This window comes from Ambystoma mexicanum, chromosome 11 (genome assembly GCF_040938575.1).
Source record: "Ambystoma mexicanum isolate Mex_15411 chromosome 11, UKY_AmexF1_1, whole genome shotgun sequence".
NCBI classification, from domain to species: domain Eukaryota; kingdom Metazoa; phylum Chordata; class Amphibia; order Caudata; family Ambystomatidae; genus Ambystoma; species Ambystoma mexicanum.
This window is the reverse complement of record NC_090934.1, coordinates 1452038476-1452051939: the sequence shown is the minus strand read 5'-3', so window position 1 is coordinate 1452051939 and position 13464 is coordinate 1452038476. Positions and strand designations below refer to the sequence as shown.

Genomic DNA, 13464 nt, shown 5'->3' with positions numbered 1-13464 from the left:
CCTTCCCAGCTAGAAGTACTTTAATATGCAGCCTCTGAAGAGCCCAGGGGTGTTGCTAGGATGTAAAAGATCCGGGGCTATGCTAATGTTGGGACTGTCGGGTCTCGGGGCTAGCTAGCCATTTGGTTGTAGCCCCTGAGCTTCTATCCGGCCTGCAACCAAAAGACCCGGGGCTATAGCCCCCACCCCCAGTGACGCCCCTGGAGAGCCCATACCCACCACTCTTCTCTGAGGTTGTTGTTCAGAGGAGACGCAGAAGGAACTACACATGTACTGGGTCCCTTCCACTCTGCTCATCTAAGTGCTGGGAGGGACACTGAGAGAAACTGTCATGGGACAGTGAGGGACGGTGCAGCATTAGGGGTGAGGAATCAAGGGGGAGCCAAGCCGGTCAGGACCCTGAGAGTGAGCACCATTTCAGAAAGTGCTGTGGAGGGCACAGCAGTGTGTATAGCCAAGGTGCTGTGTTTCATATCCGAGCTCTGCTTTGATGGATTTATTTATTTTAATTCTTGTTACGCGCCACATGCCCGTGGTCCTAGGGGGCACCGTGATCCTATGCCCTTGAAGCCCCGCACGGTTAGACCTGGGATATGGTATTGCAGCACAAGTAGCAGAATTCTGAAGTTGAAATGTCCACTTTGTATTGTCACTGGAAAGGAAAAGGGCCACGTGTGGGGGGATAGAAGGTGCTGGCATTGGCAGGAGTGGGGAGGAAAGCCCACACCGAATAGAAGGTACCCGCTTCCTTCAGTGTGATCTGTATATGACAAGTAAAGGAAGCACAGAGACCACAGCAAGGGCTCAGTATGGTTGTTGTTGCTCCATGCCTGCAAACCAGCTGGCATGAGATGTCAGTGAATGAAGATTAATCAGAGTTTGACCTGAAAGAACTGAAAGAGAAGGATCTTAACAAAATAAAGGTAGAAGACCTGGACCAAGGGGTCACACCACTGTCCCCACGCAGGTCACACCAGCATTCCCATGGAGCCAGTGGAGTGTCAACCTCAGAGTGCATCGAGAAGTCTGAGGTGCAGAAGTCGCGCCTGCAGGCGGACCCGCGGCACTGTTAATAAGCACACTGGGCAATACAGTCCCAGGTGTTAGGAACATTCGAGGGAAACAGGAAGCAGCCTTCAAATGAGTGGAAAAGAGATCAAAACAAATGTAATGAAGTACACCCTGACATTCTGCAACATCAGGTGGGATTCAAGGTAAACCAGGGATATCCAACCTGAGCGAGCTAGCCATTGCCAGCAACTTTGGAGACGACACTGAGAATACACTACGGGACACCACACTGATCAGGGGCAGGAGCAACCACGTAAAGAAGAAAAGGGCACAAAGCAAAGGCCTGATCCTGGATGAAGCCATGACCATCACACACACAAAGCACACACGTGCAATAGCACAGGAAGCCAAACCAACAAAGGATCCATGACACTAGCAATAGCCAAAGTGCACAGTAGTCATGAGGTATTCCCGGAGCAGATGAGGGGGGCGCAGAAGACACACATGACTCGCGCAGCGTCCTAAAGAAGTGGCCACCATGATCAAATGCTGGGTGATGCAGACTGCCCCGGAGAGAGCAAGAACTTGTCTCAAGTGCAACAAACCATGATGACATTTTGTAGAAGGCATGCATCAGGAGGACTTCATGCAGTCAACACACAGAGAAGAAAGTGCTGACAGACCCAGATCACGCAAGAGCCCAAAACAAGAAATGGTACTGATGATGGAACATCAGATCTTCGATTGCAAAGTGAAGAAACATGAATGCAGACGGTCAACGGGAGGTTAGAAACTCAAGTCGGTAAGAGACGGGTGCAGGCTCAATGACTGTCTCCAAAAGGCTACATAAATTGTGACATCCAGTGTTGGGACTGCAGGGTCAAAGGCACCGTAAACATAAGCAAGAGGTCTGGGAATTTAGTAGACCATAATCTGAACATAACATGATAGATCTTACATTACATTGCAGGTAAATAGCCTTTGCCATGGCAAAGATATTTAGTACTGTAACAATATCTTTAACAGTCGTTGTATGGGCAGTGGGACGAACTATGCATTTTACCATGTCAGTTAATTTGTGATTGCCGGCATGAGAATCACATTTGTGTTGTGAGACTCTACCAGGCATTATAGGGATGTTGCACTGAAAGGTGAAGAGTGATTTGAGATGTAACTAGCTATCCCGAAGCAACTGATTGCAGTTGTGGGTTCAGCTAGTCACAGGAAAAGATTTTCATACAGCTTGAATTATAAATGCTGAATGAGCAAACTACTGAAAGGCAATGTTTTCGAACCGGTGGTGTCTTCAAATGTTCGAGCCCTGTAGTGTGCACCAGAAAGGCATTGCCCAACAATCTGAGGTTGTCCATTTTATCTGGGAAGTCTCAACAAGGCGGCAATCTGTGCTAACTTTCCATTGCAAATATAATTGAGTTATCCTTTGCCTATAATAGTGCAACGGTATTACTAAACTGGGCAGAAAAAGTGCTTTCCACTTGGGAAAATTATACCCAAATTCCAAACATCTAACGAGATACCTCGTCCTTGGCATTTAAGGGGTTAATTAAACAGAAAATGTTAGAAGGCATGGAATGGAAAAATCACCAAAAAAGGCCTTGGCACTGGTGTTGGGGGGGAACCCATGGCAGTTAAAAAGTTAATAGCACCATTGGCCATTTTTAATTACGAGGATCACTTTTAAGCTATTTCCACCAACATCAACAATTTAAAGACTAATGGAACACAGACCAAAAGAAGTCTGAGGCATCAAGTATTCCCATGATGATACATGGCAAGACTGAAGCGCCGCATGGCGATGCTTTAGAAAGAGTAATGACATGGTTGGAGGCATGTGAGTTATGACTAAAGAAAGAACTAGCACTGTGGGACTGTCTGGGTTCTTCACTTTCAATGACTTGCATGTACCCAAAGGAGAGCCTGCTCAGGAGTACAATGTAAGCTCCATTCACCAATGATAAGGCGCGCTGGAAATCCTATATGGGAATGGCGTGTTACTAGTCCAAGTTAGGACTTTACCATTACGGAGCGGCCAGGACGCTACTGAGAAAAGAACACTATCTTAAGAGTAATAGCCAAATGTAATGTAACTTTCAATAAAGTAAAGATGGAAACCACAAACACATCATGTTTGCTTCCTGTAAACCGAAAGCTGGATAGAGTTGTCTCTGTGGATGCAAGCTGATATGGGCTGGGCATGGTCCTGACCCAAAAGGACTGAAACAGCGACCGCACTATGGCTTTTGCAAAAACAAATCGGGAAAGGAAACAGAGCGGCATTGCTCCATCATTGAAAGAGAAATGCTGGCCTGTCCTTGGGCCACTGCAGATTTTAGGAGATATCTCCGGGGAAGGCACTCAGACTCATCGCCATCTATTGGGACCACAGGTTAACTTGGCTTGCAACAAAAAGCCAGGAATACCACTTCTCCAAAGAACATATCTCTCTGTGACAAAACAGACAAGCGGACTGTCCTTCCCACCGACCGCTTGCAGGGGATCCGGCTCACCATGACACATCGCGCAAATTAACACAATCACGCAGCCAGAATGGGACAAGGCACGTGAGCAGACCCGGCCCTGTAGAAAGTGAAAATGTACGTGATGAAAGGTTAGCCGAATGAGCAGAGCCTACCAACAGGTCTGCGACTCTATCACAAAGAGGTAGGTGATTTACACGAGAACAAGAACTTCAATTTCAGAAAGAGAAACTTCATTCCCCCCCATGCCAGCCAATGAGAGCCACTTGGGAAAGATGCTGACAAAAAAGAGGCTGCGTGAACACTGATGGTGGTTCTGTATGGCCCACAGGCTGGAGAGCCAAGTGGAAAGCAGAAGAAATGAAGGGAAAGTCTCTCCCCACCAGATCAGCTCCACTCACAGAGTCTGGAGATAGGAGGAGGTTGACTTCAAGAGTCATGTGTCCCAAGTCCCACAGCCCCACAGTTATGCTACACTCCTGGTATACTCTACCTCAACGTGGTCAGAAGTGAAGTTCCGGAGGACATCACTACCATGACATAAATAGACTTTTGCAATGACATTTTCTGCAGAGAAGGGGCATCTTCTAAAATGGTAAGAGATAATTGAGTCCGGTGTGTGTCTGCCGATATGCAACAATGAATGAACTAAAAAGCCAGACAGCATGCACAAGCAACACCAGACCACCAGGTATTAGCCAGATGGCGAGAATGAAGAGCTGTTTTCATTCATTTGAATCCAAAAACTCTCGTAGGCAACAACTTATTAACATACCAAGGAAAGAAGCTGTGTGGGGAGCCAAGGGCCATAAGAAACAAGTGTTGGCTAATTTAATTGAATGCACTCATGAATAATTACTCAGAAAAACGTATTTTCAATCTTTATCAACAGTACTTAAATAAGAGGAAAGTAAATATATACAAGAAAAATATACAAATGCTTTCTAAAAAAGGTTTCAACATAGAATGCGTGTTATTTATTGTTCTATGACAGGGTGCATAAATATAATGAGTACCCGGATGAGGCGAGGCTTAGTCCTCACAGCCAATGAGGAAGCTCAGAACGGGGGCTTTACCACATGACAAAGCCCACGCTCCAAGCCTCCTCAGAAGCGTCCATCGTCCCCCGCCGGGTGTAAGGTAAGTGATCCCCACCACTTTGCATTCACATCCCCCATCCCATACCCCATTTTCTACTTATTTTGTCTAATTTTGTCCACCCATCTCACCCCACTTACCTTTTGCTTCCTTCTCCCCCACCTACGCCAGGAGTAGTCATGTTCTCGGCGCTTCCCTGACAGGCGACTGGACCCATGGAAAGGGAGAAGGGACTAAGTGTAGTTCCCTTCTCCCCGATCCATGGCAGACATTTTTTTTAAGTTGAGAAATGGCGACACACTATTAGTACCCTGGTACAACGTGCTTGGGTATTAATACCAATATTACCAGAGCATGGGAGCATTACCAGCCCTGTTAAAGCCCTTGCTTGAGTAGTCCATAAATAGTTGGATTTGTTTTTTATTAACAAGGCTCCCAAAACAAACCAGGTGATGGACTTACTTTCATAGCTTAAACCTCTGCTTCAAAGGTTGAAGACATTCTTTTGAGAATTTGTTGCCTTCAATAAAATTTAGGGTTGTTTATAGCAGCCTCAAAGCTACTAAATAATTTAGGGAGCAGCATCCTAGAGGGTACACCAACCCCTCTTCTACTTGGAGTACCCTCTAAGATCTGCCAGCTCAAAAACCACCATGAAGATCCACCTCATCCAATGGCCATCCATCCAGTTCAGACTTAAACATAACTACTTAATCTCTCTAGGACATGCTGGCTCACCCTCGCCCTCAAACTATATCCACTTTGCCCTCAGGAAATGACTCAGCCCGTTACTTTGACTCAACAGTATCTAAGATCCTTGACATTCTATCCATCCTTCTCTCAACCCCCTTCTCTTTTCCTACCCTGAAGTCCAAGTACCTTCACTCGGGTTTTCTCTTTCCTGCCCGCCTCGCTTTATCAACTAGATCCCTTAATCGGATCTTCCAATACTCTGTGTGCCCTGATTGATTGGTTGACCAGCAAATCGTCAAAGGACATGCATTGGTCACTCGCTTCAATATCTTTTCAACATATTCCTTTTTTCGAGTACCTTTACTCAAGAAGATACCCTTACTGCTCTGCCTACTACCTACCGGTCTCCATCCTGACCCACTACTCAAGGATCCTACAGAGAGTGGTCTTTAACAGGATAATCAGCAACCTGGAAAATAATGGTGTCTGTGACCCCTTTCGATCCCGATTCTACAGCGGCCATTCTCCTGAGACGTCGCTGGCCTAGCTCGCTGGCTTCCTTTCCTCTGTCCACTCCTGCAAACTGTCGTCATTCTCTTTGACCTAGCCACTGCATTGTGACACAGTTGGCCACCCTTCTCTCCTACTAACCCTCTATCTGGGACGACCTTAAAATGACTGCTGACTCCGCGGGATGCGCCGCACTAATCCTTCTCGACCTATCAGCCGCCTTTGACACGATCAATCACTCAATACTCCTTGATCGCCTCCACTCCCTAGGAATACGTGGAACCGCCCTCAAATGGATAGCCTCATTCCTCAAGGACAGGCACCAAATAACGACACTCTCCAACTTTACCTCCCAAGCCCGACCAGTCGACACAGGAGTCCCACAAGGAGCGTGTCTATCCGCCCTCCTTTTCAATCTCTACCTGATCACCCTCCCGCCGATAATTCGTGCACACAACATCCTATGTTACAATTACGCCGATGACACACAACTAATTCTAAAATTCTTGAACACGAATCCTAACTCACGACCTGACCTGGCATCCTGCCTCCTTAACATTGAACGCTGGATGACCCAAAACCACCTCCTGTTAAACCCCTCCAAAACAGAAATCATGGTGTGCGGCAACCCAGATCTTCTCCCGCACCCACTACCCTGGCCAACCGCCATGGGCAACTCACCGATACCCTCCAACACAGTGAAAAATCTTGGATGCACCCTATACTCTGACCTAACACTCTCGCGCCAAGTCAACAATGTCTCAAAGTCCTGCCACTACCACCTCAAAAACCTTAGGCGCGTCTTTCCATATCTATCATTTACTAACAGAGTCTCTGCGGTACAATCAATTGTCATCTCACGGCTGGACTACGGCAACCCCCTATACCTCGGAATCCATGCCTACCAAATGAACAAACTTCAAAGAGCACAAAACGCGGCGGCCAAAGTGTTACTTGCGCTTGGTCCAAGAGACCACGTATCCCCAGCCCTCAAGACACTGCACTGGCTTCCAGTAGCCCGTAGGGTAGCTTTCAAAACCTTATGCCTCACCCATCGAGCAGTACATAAAACTGGACCGCAATATCTTCAAGAAAAACTAATAGCTTATCACCCCACTCGCACCCTTAGATCAAGCACAGCCGGCCTCCCAGTAATTCCTAAGACAAACTCAGTCAGGTTGGGCGGAGCATCATTCTCAGCCCTAGCCCCAACCCTGTGGAACTCTCTCCCACCCCACATCAGGCTAACCGAGGAGCTAACAGCTTTCCGCAAACTACTGAAAACCTGGCTCTTTACCTAAAACCAACCGGTTCCGTTCTAGCATCATCAAAATAACACCGACCCAGCAAAGCACCTAATGCAAAAGCAAAAAAAAAAGGATTGTATCAAATATTCACAAAAGAAATTAAAACGAGTAATGTAGATCTAAACAGTGAAGTCAATAATACGAATTGATCACTGGATAAAAGAAAAATAGAGCGTGGACGAGCTTGGAAAGCCGATGAGTGTGGTGAACGGATGAGTGAGAAGGGCGAATGAATAATGATGATTCTAGACAAGTATAAATGAGTGTGGTGAACGGATGAGTGAGAAGGGCGAATGAATAATGATGATTCTAGACAAGTATAAATGAATGTGGAGGATGAAAGCGGTTGACAGGTGCGTCAGGAAGACGGTTGAGTCTGGAGACCTGATGAATAATACCAGCAAAATCAATGGGGATGACGGATGAGTGTGTAAACCAATTGACTGTAGAAAGCGGTCCGAGTATGGAGAGCAGCTATGTTTGTTTGTTTGTTTGTTTGTTTATTTGGTATAGCGCAGAACCAAACCCGAAGGGGTAGCTGGGCGCAAACAGTACAAGATTGCTTAAGAACTTAGTTACAGGAGAAATACACGTTATGCAGTTCGCAATTAAATCAAGAAAAGTGCAGTTTATACAGTTCACATTAGATCAACGGTAAGTATAGTGAGAAAGCAAAGGGAGAAGAAGAATAAAAGAAAAAGAGAAAAAATAAAAAAAAAAAAAAAAAATATGTGTAGAGAGTGGAGGAAGGTGGAGAATGGAAGAGCATGCAGAGCGAAGGAGCTTGTTGAGCGAAGAGAGCATACAGAGCAGAAGAACGTGGAGAGCAGATGCGCGTAATGAGTAGAGAAAAGTATCAGCGACTGAATGGGGGAGCGACAGGGTGTGGAGAGCGGAAGAATGTGGAAAGCGGAGGAATGTGGAGGGTGAGAGGCCGGAAGTGGGAGACCGACTGAGTACCAACGAGTGGAATGCGCGTGGAAGATGAACGCTGCTGACAGATGATTGTGGAGGGCGGATGACTGTGGAAGGCGGATGACTGTGGAGGGCGGATGACGGTGGAGGGCGGATGACGGTGGAGGGCAAATGACTGCGGAGGGCGGATGATTGCGGAGGGCGGATGACTGCAGAGGGCGGATGATTGCGGAGTGCGGATGATTGCGGAGGGCGGATGACTGTGGAGGGCGGATGTCTGTGGAGGGCGGATGACTGTGGAGGGCGGATGACTGTGAAGGGCGGATGACTGTGGAGGGCGAATGACTGTGGAAGTCGGATGACTGTGGAGGGCGGATGACTGTGGAGAGCGGATGACTGGGTAGGGCGGACGACTGGGCAGGGCGGATGACTGTGGAGGGTGTATGCCTGTGGAGGGTGTATGCCTGTGGAAGATGACTGTGGAGCGCGGATGACTGTGGAGCGCGGATGACTGTGGAGGGCGGACGACTGGGCAGGGCGGATGAATGTGGAAGGTGGATGCCTGTGGAAGATGACTGTGGAGGGCGGATGTCTGTGGAGAGCGGATGTCTGTGGAGAGCGGATGTCTGTGGAGAGCGGATGTCTGTGGAGGGCGGATGACGGTGGAGGGCGGATGACGGTGGAGGGCGGATGACGGTGGAGGGCGGATGACGGTAGAGGGCGGATGACTGTGGAGGGTGTATGCCTGTGGAGGGTGTATGCCTGTGGAAGATGACTGTGGAGCGCGGATGACTGTGGAGGGCGGATGACTGTGGAGGGCGGACGACTGGGCAGGGCGGATGAATGTGGAAGGTGGATGCCTGTGGAAGATGACTGTGGAGGGCGGATGTCTGTGGAGAGCGGATGTCTGTGGAGAGCGGATGTCTGTGGAGAGCGGATGTCTGTGGAGGGCGGATGACGGTGGAGGGCGGATGACGGTGGAGGGCGGATGACGGTGGAGGGCGGATGACGGTAGAGGGCGGATGACTGTGGAGGGCGGATGACGGTGGAGGGCGGATGACGGTGGAGGGCGGATGACGGTGGAGGGCGGATGACGGTAGAGGGCGGATGACTGTGGAGGGCAGATGACGGTAGAGGGCGGATGACTGTGGAGGGCAGATGACTGTGGAAGGCAGATAACTGTGGAGGGCGGACGACTGTGGAGGGCGAATGCCTTTGGAAGATGGGTGTGGATGGCGGAAGACTGTGGAGGGCGGATGCCTGTGGAAGATGAGTGTGGAGGGCGGATGCCTGTGGAAGATGAGTGTGGAGGGCGGATGCCTGTGGAAGATGAGTGTGGAGGGCGGATGACCGTGGAGGGCGGATGACCGTGGAAGGCGGATGACCGTGGAAGGCGGATGACTGAGGAGGGCGGATGACTGTGGAGGGCGGATGACTGTAGAGGGCGGATGACTGTAGAGGGCGGATGAATGTGGAGGGCGGATGACTACGGAGGGCGGATGACTGCGGAGGGCGGATGACTGCGGAGGGCGGAGGACTGCGGAGGGCGGAGGACTGCGGAGGGCGGAGGACTGCGGAGGGCGGAGGACTGCGGAGGGCGGATGACTGCGGAGGGCGGATGATTGCGGAAGGTGGATGCCTGTGGAAGATGACTGTGGAGGGCGGATGTCTGTGGAGAGCGGATGTCTGTGGAGAGCGGATGTCTGTGGAGAGCGGATGTCTGTGGAGGGCGGATGACGGTGGAGGGCGGATGACGGTGGAGGGCGGATGACGGTGGAGGGCGGATGACGGTAGAGGGCGGATGACTGTGGAGGGCGGATGACGGTGGAGGGCGGATGACGGTGGAGGGCGGATGACGGTGGAGGGCGGATGACGGTAGAGGGCGGATGACTGTGGAGGGCAGATGACGGTAGAGGGCGGATGACTGTGGAGGGCAGATGACTGTGGAAGGCAGATGACTGTGGAAGGCAGATAACTGTGGAGGGCGGACGACTGTGGAGGGCGGACGACTGTGGAGGGCGAATGCCTTTGGAAGATGGGTGTGGATGGCGGAAGACTGTGGAGGGCGGATGCCTGTGGAAGATGAGTGTGGAGGGCGGATGCCTGTGGAAGATGAGTGTGGAGGGCGGATGCCTGTGGAAGATGAGTGTGGAGGGCGGATGACCGTGGAGGGCGGATGACCGTGGAAGGCGGATGACCGTGGAAGGCGGATGACTGAGGAGGGCGGATGACTGTGGAGGGCGGATGACTATGGAGGGCGGATGACTGTAGAGGGCGGATGACTGTAGAGGGCGGATGAATGTGGAGGGCGGATGACTACGGAGGGCGGATGACTGCGGAGGGCGGAGGACTGCGGAGGGCGGAGGACTGCGGAGGGCGGAGGACTGCGGAGGGCGGATGACTGCGGAGGGCGGATGATTGCGGAGCGTGGATGATTGCGGAGGGCGGATGACTGCTGAGGGCGGATGACTGCCGAGGACGGATGATTGCGGAGGGCGGATGACTGCGGAGGGCGGATGATTGCGGAGGGCGGATGATTGCGGGAGGCGGATGATTGCGGAGGGCGGATGATTGCGGAGGGCAGATGACTGCGGAGGGCGGATGATTGCTGAGGGCGGATGACTGTGGAGGGCGGATGACTGTGGAGGGCGGATGACTGCGGAGGGCGGATGACTGCGGAGGGCGGATGACTGCGGAGGGCGGATGATTGCGGAGAGCGGATGATTGCGGAGGGCGGATGATTGCGGAGGGCGGATGACTGCGGAGGGCGGATGATTGCGGAGGGCGGATGACTGTGGAGGACGGATGACTGTGGAGGGCAGATGACTGTGGAGGGCGGTGAGCGTACAGAGCGAACGAATATGAAGAGCAAATAAATGTGGTGGACAGATGAATGTGGAGAACACATGAGTGTAGAATGCGGCTGAATGAATATGGAGAACGCATGAATGTAGAAAACGGTTGAGTGTAATGAGGGGAAGAACATGGACGAGAGAACGGGTATGCGTCGAACGAACGAGAATAAGAGCGAGAGAACGAGTGTACACAAAACAGATAAGTACATTGTACGGAAGAGTGAATGGAGCTGATGAATGCAGAACTGACGAGTGGCAGATGAGCCTCTGAAGCGAATGAGTGCGTAACAGATGAGCCTGGGGAGCGGGTGAACGCACGAAACAAATGAATGAATGGACCAGAGCGCATGATTATGCTAGATGGAGGAGTATGCTATACGGATGAATTCGCTGAGCCGATGAATAGTGCATAAGAGCAGATGAGAAACAAAACACATCGCACGGACCGGAGCCCTCTGAATTGCGTGATGTGCAGACTTTGATGTGGAACGCAAGGAACCGTTGTAAGAGCATACTTCATTTCACACCCCACGCTTACTCTCTCCTTACACCACCACTCAAGTAGAACACAGAGATACTATGACACCATTCGGTATAACTGTTCTCATATCAACATCCGCCGCTCACTCCCCATCACTCTAAGTAAACATTGCTGGTTTCTCACCCCCAGCCAGGCGTTCTAGTCAGGCCTAACGCTGCCTCACTGGGACTGGATAACTCCTGCCAGACCGAACACATACTCCTGATTCCTCAACCACCACACCTATTCGCTAGGAAGCAGCTACCACAGAAATTCCGCACCAGCTGCACACATACCTGGTGCGCACACGCACCTTTGACTCTCTCTAATCTCTCCACTGACCCAAACCTCGGTTCCCAAGGGCGTTCAACCTACCAGCGCCTTCAGACCATACCAATGGTATATAAGGCGCTATATAAATGCAAAATAACAATAACAATAACAATAACAATATAACACTTAGACCCAGGACACTGCTCTCGCCTAGAAGCTCGCTCATGTTATATGACTCGTTCCGGGAACACAAGAACCTCTGATCCTATCCCCCTCTCTCTGTAAGGGTCCATCAATGCCCCGTCCTATGCCCTCCACATGTCGGTCCCTAAACCTCCTCCACTGGTAACTCTTCTTCTTTGGGTTTTCCTACCCCTATCCACAGGTGTCCCCCAAAACTTCTTCCCCTTCCCCTCAGTTCCCCTGACCTATCGCTGAGAATCTCCATCGGCCTCTCTTCCATCCAACATTGGATGTCCCTTTGCTGTCACTTCACTCTTCCCAAACAAAAGTCTTCAATCTTCCGTTGTTCAATGCTTTGCCCCGCCACTATCTTTTTCTTCATCAAACCGCCTCACACTCTCCCCTAAGGTATACAACATTAGCTTCCTCTTTGATAGCGATCTTATACTCCAAAGCCTTATTACCCCCACAGGCGCTGCTGCCAAGATCCATCTCCTCAACGTCCATGAGATCCACTTCCTTCTGACCTCCCACTCTTCGAATAGTCTCATGTCTCCTTAAGCCCTCTGTCTCTGTGACTGCTGCACCTGGGCCTCCCGACGACTCCTTTGCTCTCAATGACAAAGTCCTAGACATTTCCACAGGCTCTCTGAACAATCGACCCTGCTTTTCACCCACCCTTCCCCGCTTCCTCCACGCGGGCTGGCAATTCATGACCAACCAGCACATCTACAAACTTCTCCTGGTCTTCAATTCGATTCATGGCCTTGCTCCGGCCTACCTAAATTCCTCTATATCAGACTACTCTCCTCCTCGAGTCCTGCACGCGCTCTGCCTTTCCCTCGTGTCCCCTGTGCACACTCCCCTTCCTCCTATTCTCCCTCCTTCTTTTTCTCCACTGGGCTGACCTTCACCTGGACATCAAAACAACACCAACATTCCCTGATTTAAAGCTGCTCCCAATTGCCACCTCATATACCTAGAAGGTGCTCCCACCTTCTCGCACCCCATCAATCCCTCACATACTCCGCACCTTCCACAGCTGCATTCATCACCCTCCAGTATCACCCCTCCCCCCCACCCATGGGTCTGACTAGTAGTCCTACTGCCTACTATGCTAAACCTCCCACCAGATTATGTATCTCCTATCCAATGCTTGCTTCCTTTTCTGTGGAACCACTTATCGCGGGGGTGGTCACACGACTGCTGGTTACTATGTTGCTATTTTTGATGAAAGCATATACCCTCCCAAATAAAGATGTTTTCATAGAGCTGTGTTGTAAAACAGTGAGGCGTCCCTCGTTGTTATCTGTAGAGTATTTCAGTGTGGTTTGCATATCAACCATAGCGCAGACCTCAGTGGCACCCACTGCTCTTTAATTCTCAGGAAAGGGACATAGCAGGAAAGGAGAGGCAGAAGGGAAGGATTTGTAATAGTGTTTAGTCCTGTCAGGTAGCAGGAGGATGGCATGTGTGACACGGCCAGTGGCGTGCCCTGTCAGTGGAGGGAGGAAGACCACCCACCTTGACCTGACCACAGTGATCGATTTTGGGCACGCCCCCTTCTGACCCCCACCTTTATTTATTTATTTATTTAATTT

General features: G+C 50.5%; 1 protein-coding gene across 4 annotated transcripts in view; it reads left to right on the top strand.

Annotated features, from left to right (window-relative positions):
• The window catches only part of CILP (cartilage intermediate layer protein), a 160995-nt gene that overhangs the window by 135187 nt on the left and 12344 nt on the right, over positions 1 to 13464 (top strand). The gene's annotated exons all lie outside the window — the stretch shown is intronic.